Raw genomic sequence first — 14752 nt, 5'->3', positions numbered from 1 at the left:
TCAAAAGTACATCAAATCGGATTGAAGCTAAGGGCATACAAAACTATCTAACATCATTGGCATTTTTCCTTGGGCGTGAACACCTTCGTTTAGAGTTACTGTTACTCAGTATTAGGAATATCCCTCTCCTACCATTTGGTTTTAGATCTGGTTCAATTTATGGTCAAGATTGATTCTTGAAAATGCAGATTTTCTAAAACAAGGAATGTGATTCCCACATGGGAGAGAGAGAAATTTTGAAATTTTGCCCTACCTACTTGTTGGGTTCGGCAATCCTATGTGTTTCCTTGTTGGTTTGAAAAGGGATTTTGGATGGCAAAAGGTCCTGGGTGTTTAAATGATGGTGAGATAACTAATGATAATTCTTCCAGAATTGAACCAAAGGGTGCTCACCCATGGTTTGTAGATTCTACGGAACCAGAATTGTTTCCCAACAAGAAGCAAGAAATAGATGCTACAAACAGTAAGTCAATTTCAGGAATTTCAAACATAAATAGTTCTCCATGGGATAACACTTCAAGTTTCCAATTGGTCACTACCTGGAACTTGTGGGACATCTCCCACTGCTCCTGAGCTCTCCTCATCAAGAACAGCTTCCTGACGATGGGTGTCCAGGATGTAATCGGTTTCCAAGAATTGTGCATTTCGACTGCAGAACACTTTCTGCTCACCTGGGTCATAGAATAGATAACCTACAGAGCCTTTTGGGTAGCCTACAAATAAGCAATGGCTGGTCTTGGATTCCAACTTGTCTGCACTCGTTCTTTTAACGTGTGCTGGACAACCCCAAATCTTCAAGTGTCTGACACTTGGTTTCTTTCCAGTCCAAAGTTCATATGGAGTATTCGGAACGGATTTGGTTGGAACCCTATTCAGCACATAAATCGTAGTCTCTAATGCGTAACCCCAAAAGGATGTGGGTAACTCTGAGTGTATGAGAAGCGACCGGACCATATCTAATAAGGTCCTATTCCTCCTCTCTAAAACACCGTTAAGTTGTGGTGTAGCAGGAGGAGCCAATTGTGATACTATCCCATTTTGCCTTAAGTAGTCCCTGAATTCGTCAGAGAGATACTCGCCACCTCGATATGATTGAAGGGCTTTAATTTCTCTCCCTAACTGTTTCTCGACCTCTTGTCTAAACTCTTTGAACTTTTCAAAGGATTCGGACTTGTGTCTCATTAGGTACATGTAACCATATCGTGAAAAATCATCTGCGAAGGTGATGAAATACACGTGTTGATTTCGTGTCCTAACACTTAGGGGACCACATACATCAGTATGTATTAGGTCAAGTGTGCCTGTACATCTTTCAGGCTTACCGTTAAATGGTCGTTTCGTCATCTTGCCTTGTAAGCAAGGCTCATAGGTGGGAAGATCTTCTACAGTTAGAAAATCCAAAGGACCATCCTTTACCAACCTTGTGATTCGGTCACCGATGTGGCCAAGTTGGTAATGCCATAGACACGTGGGATTAACTGTATCACGGGCTCTCTTTTTGGGGATTTCAGCCGACGTAGTTTCGGTTATGTTAGTTTCTAGAGAAGGATGTTGGACATAGAGACCGTTCTCCAGTTCCCCGTATGCGATGAATCTGTTATTTCTTTTAATAGTAATCATATTACTAAAGAAGATAGAATAACCATCTGCACATAGTTTTGAGACAGAAATTAAATTTCTTCTTAAATTTTGTACATAAAGACAATCTTTCAGTACAATTATTCCTTCTCTAAAACATAATTCCACGGTTCCTATGGCCGCAGCTGCAACAGTTGCAGTAGTCCCCAAGTAGAGTGTTACTTCTCCTTCACTCAGCCTTCTGCTTACCTTGAACCCCTGCAGTGAGTTACACGCATGAGTTGAAGCCCCGGAGTCAATACACTAGGACGCAGAAGCTACCAACAAATTGGTTTCTATAACACAAGTTTCGAAGTTACCTTTCTTGGATTCCAGGTAGGAAGGACGATTCCTTTTCCAGTGGCCGGTCTTCTTGCAAAAATGACAGGCATCTGATGCCTTGTCCTTCTTCTGTTTCTTGGGTTTGGCAACCTTCTTCTGGGGCTTTCTCTTTTGCTTCCTTTTCTTGTCCGATTTGCTAGTTTCAACAAGCATGGAAATGGGCTCATCCTTTCTAATCAATTCTTCAGCCCTCTGCAACATATTGCTGAGTTCCTGCAAGCTGACGTTCAGCTTGTTCATGTTGTAGTTCATGATGAATGGATTAAAGGATGGAGGCAGAGAGTTGAGAATAGCATCAATCTGAGTTACCAGATCCAGCCCGGATCCAAGAGCCTCTAGTTCGTTGATATAGCCCATCATCCGGAGACAATGGTCGTGAACTTGTTGGCCCATGGTCATTTGCGCGGTCATGAACTGTTTCAAGACGTTCTGCCGAGTAGAACGATTCTGCTCTTCGTACATTGTCCTAAGACTGTCCAGTACGTCCTTAGCAAGTTCGATCTGGTCGAACTGCCTCTGAATCGGATTGTCTAAGGAGGCAATGATATAGCAGTGGGCAAGGGAGTTTTTCTCCTCCCATTCTTGGTATTCTCTCATTCGGGCCTCAGAAGCCCTATCTCCCGGACGATCCGGGGCAGGATTCTTGCCTACTTTGTCCAATTTCTTAGAGGTTAAGACCAACATAAGGTTCTTGTACCAGTCAGCATAGTTTGGGCCTTTCAACTTGTTGTCATCAAGTAGCTTTGTAAATGATCCGTTTGCCATTTTCTTATAAAAGAGCAAACATCAGTCCACAACCTAATTTGATTCATGCTCATTTCATAGATATAGATTTTAATCTACAATCCATTTCCATTTATTCATCTCTGAGATTTCCCTCCTTTCTCAGTGACAGAGACTACGGGTTGTCTCTGGAAATGTGGGAAATCACATAGGGTGCATGAGGCCAACTGTTTCAGCTACATAACCCCACCACCTTTCTGTGAAGGATCATATCCACTCATCATAGGAGTTTTTCCCTTTGACCTCTATCAGACAAGGTTCAGAGCCATTTTCAGGTAAACCTTTCTGTCCAGTGAGTGCTTACCCATCATATTCGTGAACGCCAAGGTACCGTGAGAGAGTTCCCATTTTCTGGTGAAGCCCCTCCCACATCGGTCTATGACGCCCCTATCATCTTATGAAACACTTAGACAAGCCCAACAGCAAATGGATAACCCATTTTCTGGTGCGTTTCCTCATTACTGAAGGACCCATCCTCATGCTAATGATGGAAGGCCTTTAGAGAGTCCATCATATGAATCTCCCTATCACATACACTCATATTAGTTGGAGGGAACAGATAATTACGCCCTAGTTCTATCTTTAGGTCAAACCAAAGTGGCTCCCACTGACTTTCATAAAGCCAGATTTTGGTGGGCCTAAATCGGCTAGGGTTCCGCACGAGACCTCATGATGAGGTGTGGGGCCCACCACTGAGGGAGGTCATCCAATGACCAAAAGGGACCCCATGGCAATGATGTGCATTCAGCCATGGTGTGCGCAAGAGCCACTGTCGATTGAGCTTGGGCCAAGCACTTATGGCCCATGTACATAGCACATCACACATCCACACATCTTATGTAGGGATAAATTGATCCAATCAATTAATTATCTGTAAAGCCCATTTGCAGCCCATTTTAAATCCATAATATTAACCATTAATATTATTCAGGTATATGGGCCGAACGGTTCAACCCATATAGCTTTATGTGTTAAGTGGGCTTTTAGCAGTTTTAACTATTTAAAACTGGGCCTTTACAGGTTGGGCCGAATTAACCATTTAATTAAATATCAATCCTTAGGCACATTAGTGGGAAAATTAGGGCTGACTTTCAGCCTTGATTTAAACCCTAGATTCGGTCCAAACAGTTTGAACCAATCTTGGTTCGAATGGGTCTAGGGTTTGATCTTTAATTAAATCTTTTAATTCAAGAAAATAATCTGAAATTAATTACTGATAAAAGAAAATCAAGAATCAGTCAAACAGGGCTGTTCGCACAATCCATCCTGCAAAACAGATGTTAGATCATAGAATGCAGTTTTCTGATTAGGAGCTGATCCCTTTAAGATTATAAAAGAAGAAGGGGGCGGCAGCCTTTACATACTGATTATCAAGTTTTCTTTAGTGCTGAAAAGAAGAGAGAATTCTGCTCCCTGCAAATACTCTCTTGCCGCTTCCCTGTTCTTGCTGCCCTGTTTGCCAGTTCGATCTCCAATTGTGGGAGAAGTCAAGATTGGATCTTGACATCAGTTCTTTGAGAAATGATTGAAAGGAAGCTGTGCTCACGTACCATCTTGCTGATTCTTGCGAAGGACAGAGTTCTTGGAGAAGAACACTGCTGATTTTGCTCCACCTGCACTGCGCCATCTTCAGTGGGAGCAGTCTTTGTATCCTTCCTTGGGCGTGAACACCTTCGTTGGGAGATTCTACTTCTCCGTATCAGGTATAATTCTCTCTTACTCCTTTTGGTTCAGATCTGGTTCAGTTTAAGGTTCAAGAATGATCCTTGAAAATATGATTTTCTAAATAGGGAATATGATTCCCAGTTGAAGGGAGAGAAAAATTTTTGAAATTCGCCCCTTATTCCGCAATCTTTGGGCATCCATGGGATGGATCTCTCATCCCTTCAGTGGTGATCCCAACTGAGATAGAGGTACCTACGCTATGTTTGGAAGCCTACGATGAAGAAACCAACAATGACGAGCTTTGTACCAACCTCGACCTGGTGGAAGAAGTACGAGACCTTGCATACATTAGAACTGCAGCCTACCAGCAGAGAGTGGCTCGGTACTATAACGCCCGGGTCAAGAAGTAATACTTCTGTGTCGGAGACTTGTTCCTTCGGAAAGTTATGGTGCCTAAGCCTAGTTTCGGTAAGCTCAGACCGAATTGGGAAGGCCCCTTCCGAGTAAGACGGGTACTCAGGGAAGGTATGTTTGAGCTTGAAACCTTAGAAGGAAAACAGGTACCTCGAGCGTGGAAAATCGGCAACCTAAGGCGATACTACCTGTGATCGTCAAACTAGAGAGAGGACTACAAGTCACTCCCAGAAAACCAAGTGTCATGGTACCGAGCTAATAAAAGGCCTCGGCACTATGACAAGTCCCAGTCGCCTCTTCGGCTTGGGAAAAATCAAGGAGAGTAGACTACAGTTGCTCTTGGAGCCTAAGGGCTACAGTGTTGAACTGGCGAACACTTCGGCACCACATAAGTCCCAGTCACCTCTTCGGCATGGGCGCACTAGTCCCAGTTGCCTCTTCGGCATGGGCGAACTAGTCCTAATCGCCTCCTTGGCATGGGCATACATGTCCCAGTCGCCTCCTCGGCATGGGCAGACAAGACCTAATCACCTCTTCGACATAGGCAACTCATCTCCTCATGCCTAAGGGGTAGATAGCTCGGGTATAAACCCTATGATGTCTAGCCCACTTCGGCATATGATGAAAAAGTTGAACCCCAGCTAAGGGGCAACTAACATTGTTAAGTAGCCCGTACACTGACAGATCGGGCACATGCCTTACAATGTCCGCACACCTCGGTGCACATCATGCAAAGTTACCTCGCCAATTAGGGAGTTATTTGCACTGAGAACATTTTTGACAAAAAAAGAGTATTAAATTAATGTGAGGAGCTTGCTACAAAAAAAAAATTCTCTAAGCCGAGCTCGCAAGCCCGGGATATACAACAGGGAAGATTACTCTTGGTGCCCTTTGGCTTTACCCGAGGCCTCAGCAGGAGGATCAACCCTTTCGTCAGCTCTGGCCTCTCCGATGTCAACAAGCTTGTCATCACTCTCCGCCTCAGAGTCTGGGTCGTCGGCGGCTTCGATGGCCATTTCATCTGTAACCCTCGAGGTGGTGATGGCGCTCAGGTCAAGCTGTGGGAACTCGTGTCTGGTCAGCCACTTGCTAAGCTTGAAGCCCTTGCGGTAACCTTCCATCTCGGCGTCGATTAGTTCTCCCTGGAACTCCTCCAAGCTCTTGTACTCTTCGACAACCTTTTCTTTGGATTCTTCCACCACCTGAAGGAGTACCTCGGTTCATTCCTTGACATGGGCCTCGAGGTTCCCCACCTCCCACTTCAGTGTCGTTTTCTCAGACATCAGCACAGAAATAAGCATCTTCTGAGCCCGTGCAACGTTCTTCAACTGGTTGATTTCGTTACGGGCCAGGTTCAGCTTGGCGTGAGCTTCACGAGATGAGGACTCCGCTGCAAGAGCCCGCTTCAAATGTAGCTCAGACTAGTACGTCAGAGGGTGCACGACGGAGTTCACCTACCAAGAGAACAATAGTTAGTATCAGAAAAGTCTTAAGTGCAAAATTGAAGAAGTCTAGACAGAACTTACCACCATGTAGTGAGTAGCCGCTCGAGCTTCGAGCTGAGCGACCGATAGCTCGGCCCAGTTAGCGACCTCCTTGGCATACACCGTGCTTTTGCTCTCGAGGAGGCTATATCTCAGAGTCAGGATGCTCCGAACTGCTTCCTCATTGCCCGAAGATGCAGCGGTTGCAGGAGCTGGCTCCGAAGACGCCACCTCGGGCGTGCGGGGCGGGGAGGCCTTCCCTGGTTTCTCCTCGATCAGATCGATTACTGGAGGTTGCACAACGAAGGGCTGCTCGGACTCAGGCATGGTAGCCTGCGGTGACTTGACGCGAGCTCTTTTGGTAGCTCGCTTCTTCTTCCCCTTCATCTGGCCAAGGAGTTTATCTGCAACGAGCTTCATGGGAGCTGCAATGAAAGCAGAATGTTAGCAACATTATCAAAAATAAAATACACACAAACAAAAACGACCTACCAGGACTCAGGCCGGCCTGCACAAGTTTGTCTTTAGCCACGTAGTCCTTGAAATTGAGGTCGAGCTCCGCCCAAGATTGGAGTACTTCCCTTGTTTTCAGGTCGAGTTTGACACTGAGATCCTGAATGGCTGCCCTCCAATGGGTTGGTAAGGGTCATCCCTCAGTATTATGGACCACGAAGTAACCCCTTTTCCAGGCCAGGACCCTATTTGGGAGCTTGCGCAAAAGCTTGTAGCCTGGACGAGGAGATAGGTAATAGGTCCGCCTATGCTCGAGAAGGACACAGGAGGCATTCTTCTTTATGGATAGGATCGAAGAGAAGGTGTTGAGGTCAAGGGGCTGGTTATAGTCATGAAAAAGTGAGATGGTCTCTACTACGTTTCGGGTAGAGTTCAGGTGCAGTTGGTCTATAGTAATATTGAAAAGCTTCAAGACTTCTACAATCAAGGGGTGCAACAGAAGACGAAGACCAGCTACGAGATGCTCCTCGAAGATCACGATCTCATTGTAATCATGCTCCTAGGGGAAGTTGCCTAGCGAAAGACTATAAGTAAGGTCGTTCGGAAGATTGTACCGAGCTATTAAGGTCTGGAGCCTATCCGCTGTCATTGTCGATTGGCCGAAGTTGTCTGGCACTGGACCTCGATGCAAGGTGGATGCCGGATTGCCTGAGGCCTCTTATGCCTCCCGTGGTGACTGCACCTCAGGAGGGCCACAGACCACTTCCAAACCCAAAGTAGCTTCGGTATGACTATTGACATGGGCCGAGGCACCCGCCTTAGCCTCATCTAGAAGACTATCAAAACTAAAAATAGACATGAAAAAGACAAACTGAATCGAAGAGGAGAGCGAGGGAAGACTCACCAAGGAGAAAGACCGAACTGGAAGACCCGAGCTAAGGAGCTTGAACGCGACCTCAGACCAAAGGCTGATGAATTTATGGCGAAGAAAATGAGTCTCGGGTACCCCTATTTGTAGTCGTTGTACCTGAGAATCAACAATTGAGATCAAAGCGATCCGACGACTCCTAAGAAAACCGGTTGCGCGACACCCGAGGTTGAAATCGGTTTAGCGCATTTTTTGACATCCGCGGAATTTGTAGATCACATGATGTCCGTGCATAAACCGGATGTGACCTAGGTTATCCTTGGTTGAGCCGAGTAGCCAAACTTGTCCGACCAATGATTCGTCCGACAAAACGGCTTGGACCTCGAGCCAAATTCACTTGTCACATCATGAATTCCCTGCACCAGGTCAGGACCCCTGGCTCGGGGAGTGGGGGGCAATTGATGAAGGGTGATTTGGCCTGACCTCGTAACAAGGGGACACGTGGACGCGACCTGACTAATAGATGACAGCTCAGCATGACCAGCCCGCAGCAGAACAACCTCGGGTACCCAACTACCCCGGGCTAAAGTGACCTCAAGACAAGGTCACCTCGAAACAAGATCACCTCGGTACCAGATCGCAATAGGAACACCTCGATGCCAAGTTACTTCGCACTCAATCTAGTTTGGGACTTAAAGGTGTCATCTCGGGGATACTAACGTGCCTCCAATGGTTCCCAGACTTCATAGTATCATGCCGCATAACAGCTAGTGTTATCTCACCCGACTGATTCGGGTGGAATTGATAAACCCTATTGGTTATCCCCCATTAACGCGGAAACAGATCTCATCGTGATGAGGATCCCGGAACCACTCTGCGAAACCCGCGAGGACTTCATTAAATAAAGGCTCCACCCCCCGGGGGTTCAAGGTATGCGTGATTTTTCTGCTCTCTAGCTCTCTACTTTTAAAAGCAATTTTAGCTCACTACCAGTCTACTGACTTAAGCATCGGAGTGACCTCGCCGGGTTAGCATCCCTGGGTTCTCTGATATCCTTGCAGGTTCAGTCCGCCATCTGTTTGGAAGCCAGATAACCTCCAGCAGAGAGCAGCTAGATCGTTCAGCATCATGAACGAAATTCCCATTACAGGGTTGCCCACCCTGGAGAAAGCATGGTTGCCCACCCTGGAGAAAGCATGGTTGCCTACCCATTATAGGAGGAAGCATGTAATGAACGAGAAAACAGAATACCGTTCTCGTTGCTGAACGAAATTCCCAGTACCATCGTTGGATGTTTGACCTTGTAATCCATCTACCGCCATGGTTGCCCACCCTTTAAAGAAGAGGGAAGGTTGGAGGGGGCAGCACACCTCCATTTTGTCGCTGTGCGTGCGAGGAAGACGATGAACATATGTATATTAATCCATAAAAGGGTAAAATAGGTATTTTGAAAAAAATGTTCATCTCTTTAACGTTTTCCGTCTTGATCATTAACAAAAGGGAGGTATTTGTTGAATTTTTAAAAAATAGAGGATATGCATTTACTAAAATAAAACTATAGGGAAGGTTTTTATAATTGTCAGAAACTTTGGGGAGGTTTTTTGTATTTTACCATTATTATTATTATTATTTCTCTTTTGTAGAACAAGGGGGAATAGCCGATGAAGCCGGTGATGAGGTTCTACAGAACCGACTCCCGCCAGCTCTTGCTATCAACCCAGATCCACATATTAGTTATTCAAAAAGAAGGTCATGTTATTGATCATTGTTCTATGTGAAGTCGATTTCTCTTCTTTGATGATTACCGCCAGAAAAATAGATTTCAGCCATGTTAAAATTGATGCGATTCGATTTGTTGTCTGTTATGCTTGCCATGCTTAAACTGGACTTGGCATGAGATTTGTCTTGTTTTTCCTTTAATTGTTAATCTATTTAGTTTAGACATCTATCTTTCATCTCTTTGTTGGTTTGTGATTATGAACTGTGGTTTGAAGTCTTTTTCAATTGAGATTCCATGGGACTTATTCATCATGCATTAATTTTTTCTAAAAAGAAGTGAATGTAATCTTTAGTGTGATAAATCATAATAATAGAGGTGATTGGTTGAAGGGGAAAAATTATCATGGTCATAATAAAAGCAAAACAAAAAGATAAAAAAGCAACAAAGTTAAATATAAAAAAAAAGATTAAAGAAAAATAAAAAATTCTGATGAAAAATAAAAAATAAGAAAAACAAATAAATTTGATAATCCAATAAAATCAAATAAAAAATCACATAGACAAGTGATAAAATTAGATTAAAAAAAGAAGAAAGTAAAAAATATAATAGAAAAAATAATAAATTATGATAAGGTAGATTTTCTTTTGTGATGGTTTGCTCTTATGGTTTGCTTTCTTTATTAATTTGTTTACATAATTGCTTATTTTGTGCTTATGATCGTTTGGGAATTCCTTGTGGGCCCCACTTATTGGACCCGGGAGAGGGGTTCCTAACCCCTTCCCTTTCCTATACAAGTCTTACACGAATTGGTTAACTGGTGCCTCGGGCTTTGGAGTCACTATTAAAATAAAAAACAGTTTTGAAAATCATATTTGGAGGTCCCATCACCATTTCATATAATTGATAGCAACGACTCCAAATCTAGCCCAAAGTGAGCCATTTCCCGATGCTCATAGAATGGCGACTCCATTGGGGAGTTCTTAAACCATAGGTGGGGCCCTCATTGGGTGCCCAATGGGTTTTTCCTCTTTTATTGGAAATAAGCTTGCTTTTCTTGCCTCTTGTTTAGATTATTTCATATAATGCTTCTTGTGTTATTTTGTGATAATAAGTGTATCTCTCTTACCCCACTTTGGGCATATGATTTTCTTTCTCTTTTCTTGCATAATCATTTTACTTTGCATCAATTGAATGGATTGTTTATTTCTTTCTCATGTTTTGATTTACATTATTTTGTATTAGGTAATTTGACTTATTTATGTATTCATGTTGTTCTCTTGAACTAGGAAATTTTCTTAGGGAATAAGCCTCTTGCATGCTCTTATATCACTCATGTTTTGACAGTAGATTGAATTTCATGTTTTGTTGGGTGATAAAATTCAAGTTGAATGTAAGGAAGTATGTAGGGATGTTAACAAATTCAATGATCCCTATCCCTTTTCCCTAATTCAACCCAAGTGTGAAAAAGAAGATGAGTGAGAAGATGAGGTGGTGTGTGGCTCATTGTGACACTAGCAAGTGCACTAGCTGCTCAAGTAATAAAGTAGTGAGTGAAGTATCGTTCCCACGACAATTTAGGAAACAATTACCAATACTAAATTGGGCACTTCTTATCTGATCAACAATAAATCAAAACTTTAATGAAAGCTAAAAATTATAAACTAAAATCTATCTAAAATATTGGCCCAATTGCCTTCAAATCAGGTTAGAAGAGTAAGCAGTAAATGTCAATCTCAGAATTCAGCAATCTATCAATTTGGATCATTCGAATAAATCATGATTGAGCCTTGGTTTGGTGAAACCCCAAGGTCATGAACAGCCTCTCTCAAGTGCATGTTTATCCTATGCATGAGTGACGGTTCTTCTATCTCTAGAAAGAATCTAATCCCCATGCATGCATTTCTTCAAACACTTCTAAGGCATCAATTCAAATCTGAATTGATCACCAACTGAATTGTGCAAGTTATCTCTAACCTTGCAATCAATTCAGTTCTTGAATAGTAGATCTGAATTCCTAGAGTCTCTCTCAAGCACTCTAGGAATTCCAAGCTTTAGATCCATTCGGCCAATCTGAATTGCAGATCTGAATTGCAGATCCTTCTTCTTCTTCTTCCTTGCGCCTAGCCTTCTTCTCTTCTCTTCTCTCAAGGTGGCCGAACCTCTAAGAGTGGGAGAGCCTTCCTCTCAAGCAATTGAACACCTCTCCCCCCTCCTAGAGGTCTCCTTATATAGTTTTTCAAGGGGGCTCTTGCCCCTTCTTGAAGCCTCTAGAATGGAGTGTATTACACCCCTTTCTTGAACTTTCTAGAGCTCTCTTGAAAGCCTCCTAAGGGCTGCTATTTGGGCTGCACTTAGGCTCTCTCTTAGCACATGATAGCTATACATTGAGCTGCTCTTTTGGGCTGAGAATGGGCCTTCCTTGTTGGGCCGAATTCTACTCATAGCTAGGCTTTCTTTTCTTGGGTTTTCTCAAGGAATTCACTTGCTCTTCTTGGGCCGAAGTGCTCTCTCTTGCTTCTACGACCGGGCTGGACTGAAATTGGTCTTTTTGAACCTTCTTTTCTTGCCTTTTTCCTTCCTTTTCTTGGATTAATTATCCCTGAAACTTATTCTTAGCATTAAGCTAAATTAAGGCAAAAATTAATAAAACCGGCATAAAAATCCATGCTAAAGTCCTCAAAAATTATAGATAAATTATAAGTTCATCAAATACCCCCACACTTAAGCTTTTGCTTGTCCTCAAGCAAAGACATTAGCCATAAACTTAACATTCCCCCCTTCTGTTCTCACCATTTACCTGGTGAACTTTTTAAGATAGAAATTCATTGAGTAATTGGGGAACTTTTGTAAGTGCTCAACTCTTATTCTTGTAAATTACTATTTAAGATATGTATAAGATCCAAGGAAAGGAGAATATGAATTTCATCATAGTCTAGCCTTCACTCCTAATTCATATATAAATCAGCTCCTTAATTGTCAAGGTTAATAATCAAATTTCACTAAGTTTCACATCTGTAACTAAATCTTAATGAGAGTTCAACTTTAGAGTGCCCCTTTGAACCTCAGCTATCACCACAATTTCTTAATTCTAGGGGTGAGTGCATCTTATGCTCCATCTCACCCTTTTCTTCTATTTTTTTTCGGTGTGAGTGCATTTTATGCTCCATCTCACACACTTTTCTCTCTCTTTTTCTCTTTTTTTTTTTTTTTTTTTTTGGTGTGAGTGCATCTTATGCTCCATCTCACACTGGTCACTTGCTTGAGGTAGGTAAATAGGACTCATGTTCTAAGTTGCTAGTTTTACTATTCAGCTCAGAATAGCGGAGTCAATTTGGGCTTTTGTCCTTCTTTGCAATTATTGAACCTTAAGAATCAGCACTTCAGATGTGCACTAGCTTTCTTGACCATTAACCATGAAATCAAGGGCTTCCATACACATGAAGATAGTTAGGACTAGTCATGCTGAAAAGCATATTCAGCTCCCCTTTTCTCATGCATATATCAAATTGGGTCATTCACAAGAATAAAGACTTAACAAGTACATTAGTTTCCCTCAACTCATTGAATTCCTTCTTAAAAATCATCAAATAAATAGTAATGAACTTGAGGGGTTCCAATCTTTTTTGGTTATGTCATTGCCTGCATATGTGTGTTGGGGTGAATGAGGTGCATGGTTTCAGCCCCCATACCCTAGCCTCGGGCTCACTCCTCCACACTTAAGATGAACATTGTCCTCAATGTTCGTAGTGTTAGAGAATCACACTTGCTAGAGCAAACTGAAGAAAAGAAAAGGATGAACTGAGTCCTTAAAGAATTGGAATTTTGAGAAAAAGATCTTTATTTTACTAACTAATATTCTAAAAAGATAAATGATAAAAAGATTCCTTAACCTGTTCATGAGCAAGCATAAAAGATTATTGGTTATCAAGATAAACAGTGGATGGAGGGGGTACAGTACCACCCATTAAATATGGTTTCAGGTGCTGACCATTTACTTTAAACGTGCCCTGAACCGGGTGGGTGAGTTCTATAGCCCCATGGGGAAAAACCTGTGAAATGGTAAAGGGTCCAGACCACCTGGATCTCAGCTTACTTGGAAACAAGCGGAGACGGGAATTATATAACAATACCTGTTGGCCTACATAAAAGTCCCGTCTCAACAAGTTCTTATCATGCCAGTTTTTTATTCTTTCTTTATAAACTTTGGCATTCTCATAGGCGGCAAGTCTGAATTCATCCAATTCATTCAATTGCAACCGCCTTTTAGCCCCTGTGGCCTGCATGTCAAAATTTAAGAATTTAAGAGCCCAATAGGCCTTGTGTTCTAATTCAACTGGTAAATGGCATGTTTTACCAAAGACCAATCTGTAGGGAGACATGCCAATGGGTGTCTTAAATGCAGTTCTGTGTGCCCATAATGCATCATCTAATTTGATGGACCAATCTTTTCTGGCAGATGCTACGGTCTTTTCCAGAATTCTTTTGAGTTCCCTGTTAGCCAACTCCACTTGGCCACTGGTTTGAGGGTGATAAGGGGTAGCTAATTTATGTGTAATTCCATATTTCTGCATTAACCTCTCAAATTGGCTATTGCAGAAGTGAGTTCCCCTATCACTAATTATAGCTTGCAGAGTGCCAAATCGGGAGAATAGCTTCTTTAGGAAGTGTACCACCCTTCTTGAGTCATTTGTGGGTAAAGCCATGGCTTCTACCCATTTGGATACATAGTCAACTGCAACGAGGATGTACTTATTTCCAAAAGAATTCGGGAAAGGTCCCATGAAATCTATACCCCAAACATCAAAGATTTCACAAATTAAAATATTGGAAAGGGGCATTTCATTCCGTCGGGAAAATGTTTCCCGATCTTTGGCATTTGTCACATGTGCACACATACCTATGGGCATCTTTGAAAAGTGTGGGCCAATAAAAACCTGATTGCAAAACCTTGGCTGCAGTGCGACTAGCTCCAAAATGACCTCCTGCTTCTTTATCATGGCAAAATTGGAGTACTGACTTCATCTCCTCCTCGGGGACACATCTCCTTATGATCTGATCTGCACACAATTTATACAAAAAGGGTTCCTCCCACAGATAGTATTTTACATCAGAAAGGAATTTCTTTTTCTGTTGATATGAAAGGTTAGGAGGAAGGACTTGTGCAGCTAGATAATTAGCAAAATCAGCATACCAAGGATATGAGTATTTTTGTATTGAGTACAACTGCTCATCCGGAAATTCTTCTCGAATGTTGCTGGTTATCTCCTCTTTTGAGCTTACCATGTCTAACCGGGAGAGATGGTTAGCAGCCAGGTTTGCAGCACCCTTCATGTTTCTAATCTCAATGTCAAACTCTTGCAATAAAAGGATCCACCTGATCAGTCTTGGTTTTGAGTTTTGCTTGGT

The sequence above is a fragment of the Nelumbo nucifera genome, chromosome 4, assembly GCF_055504915.1.
Source record: "Nelumbo nucifera cultivar China Antique chromosome 4, China Antique-T2T, whole genome shotgun sequence".
NCBI lineage: Eukaryota > Viridiplantae > Streptophyta > Magnoliopsida > Proteales > Nelumbonaceae > Nelumbo > Nelumbo nucifera.
Note: the sequence above shows the minus strand (reverse complement) of the source record.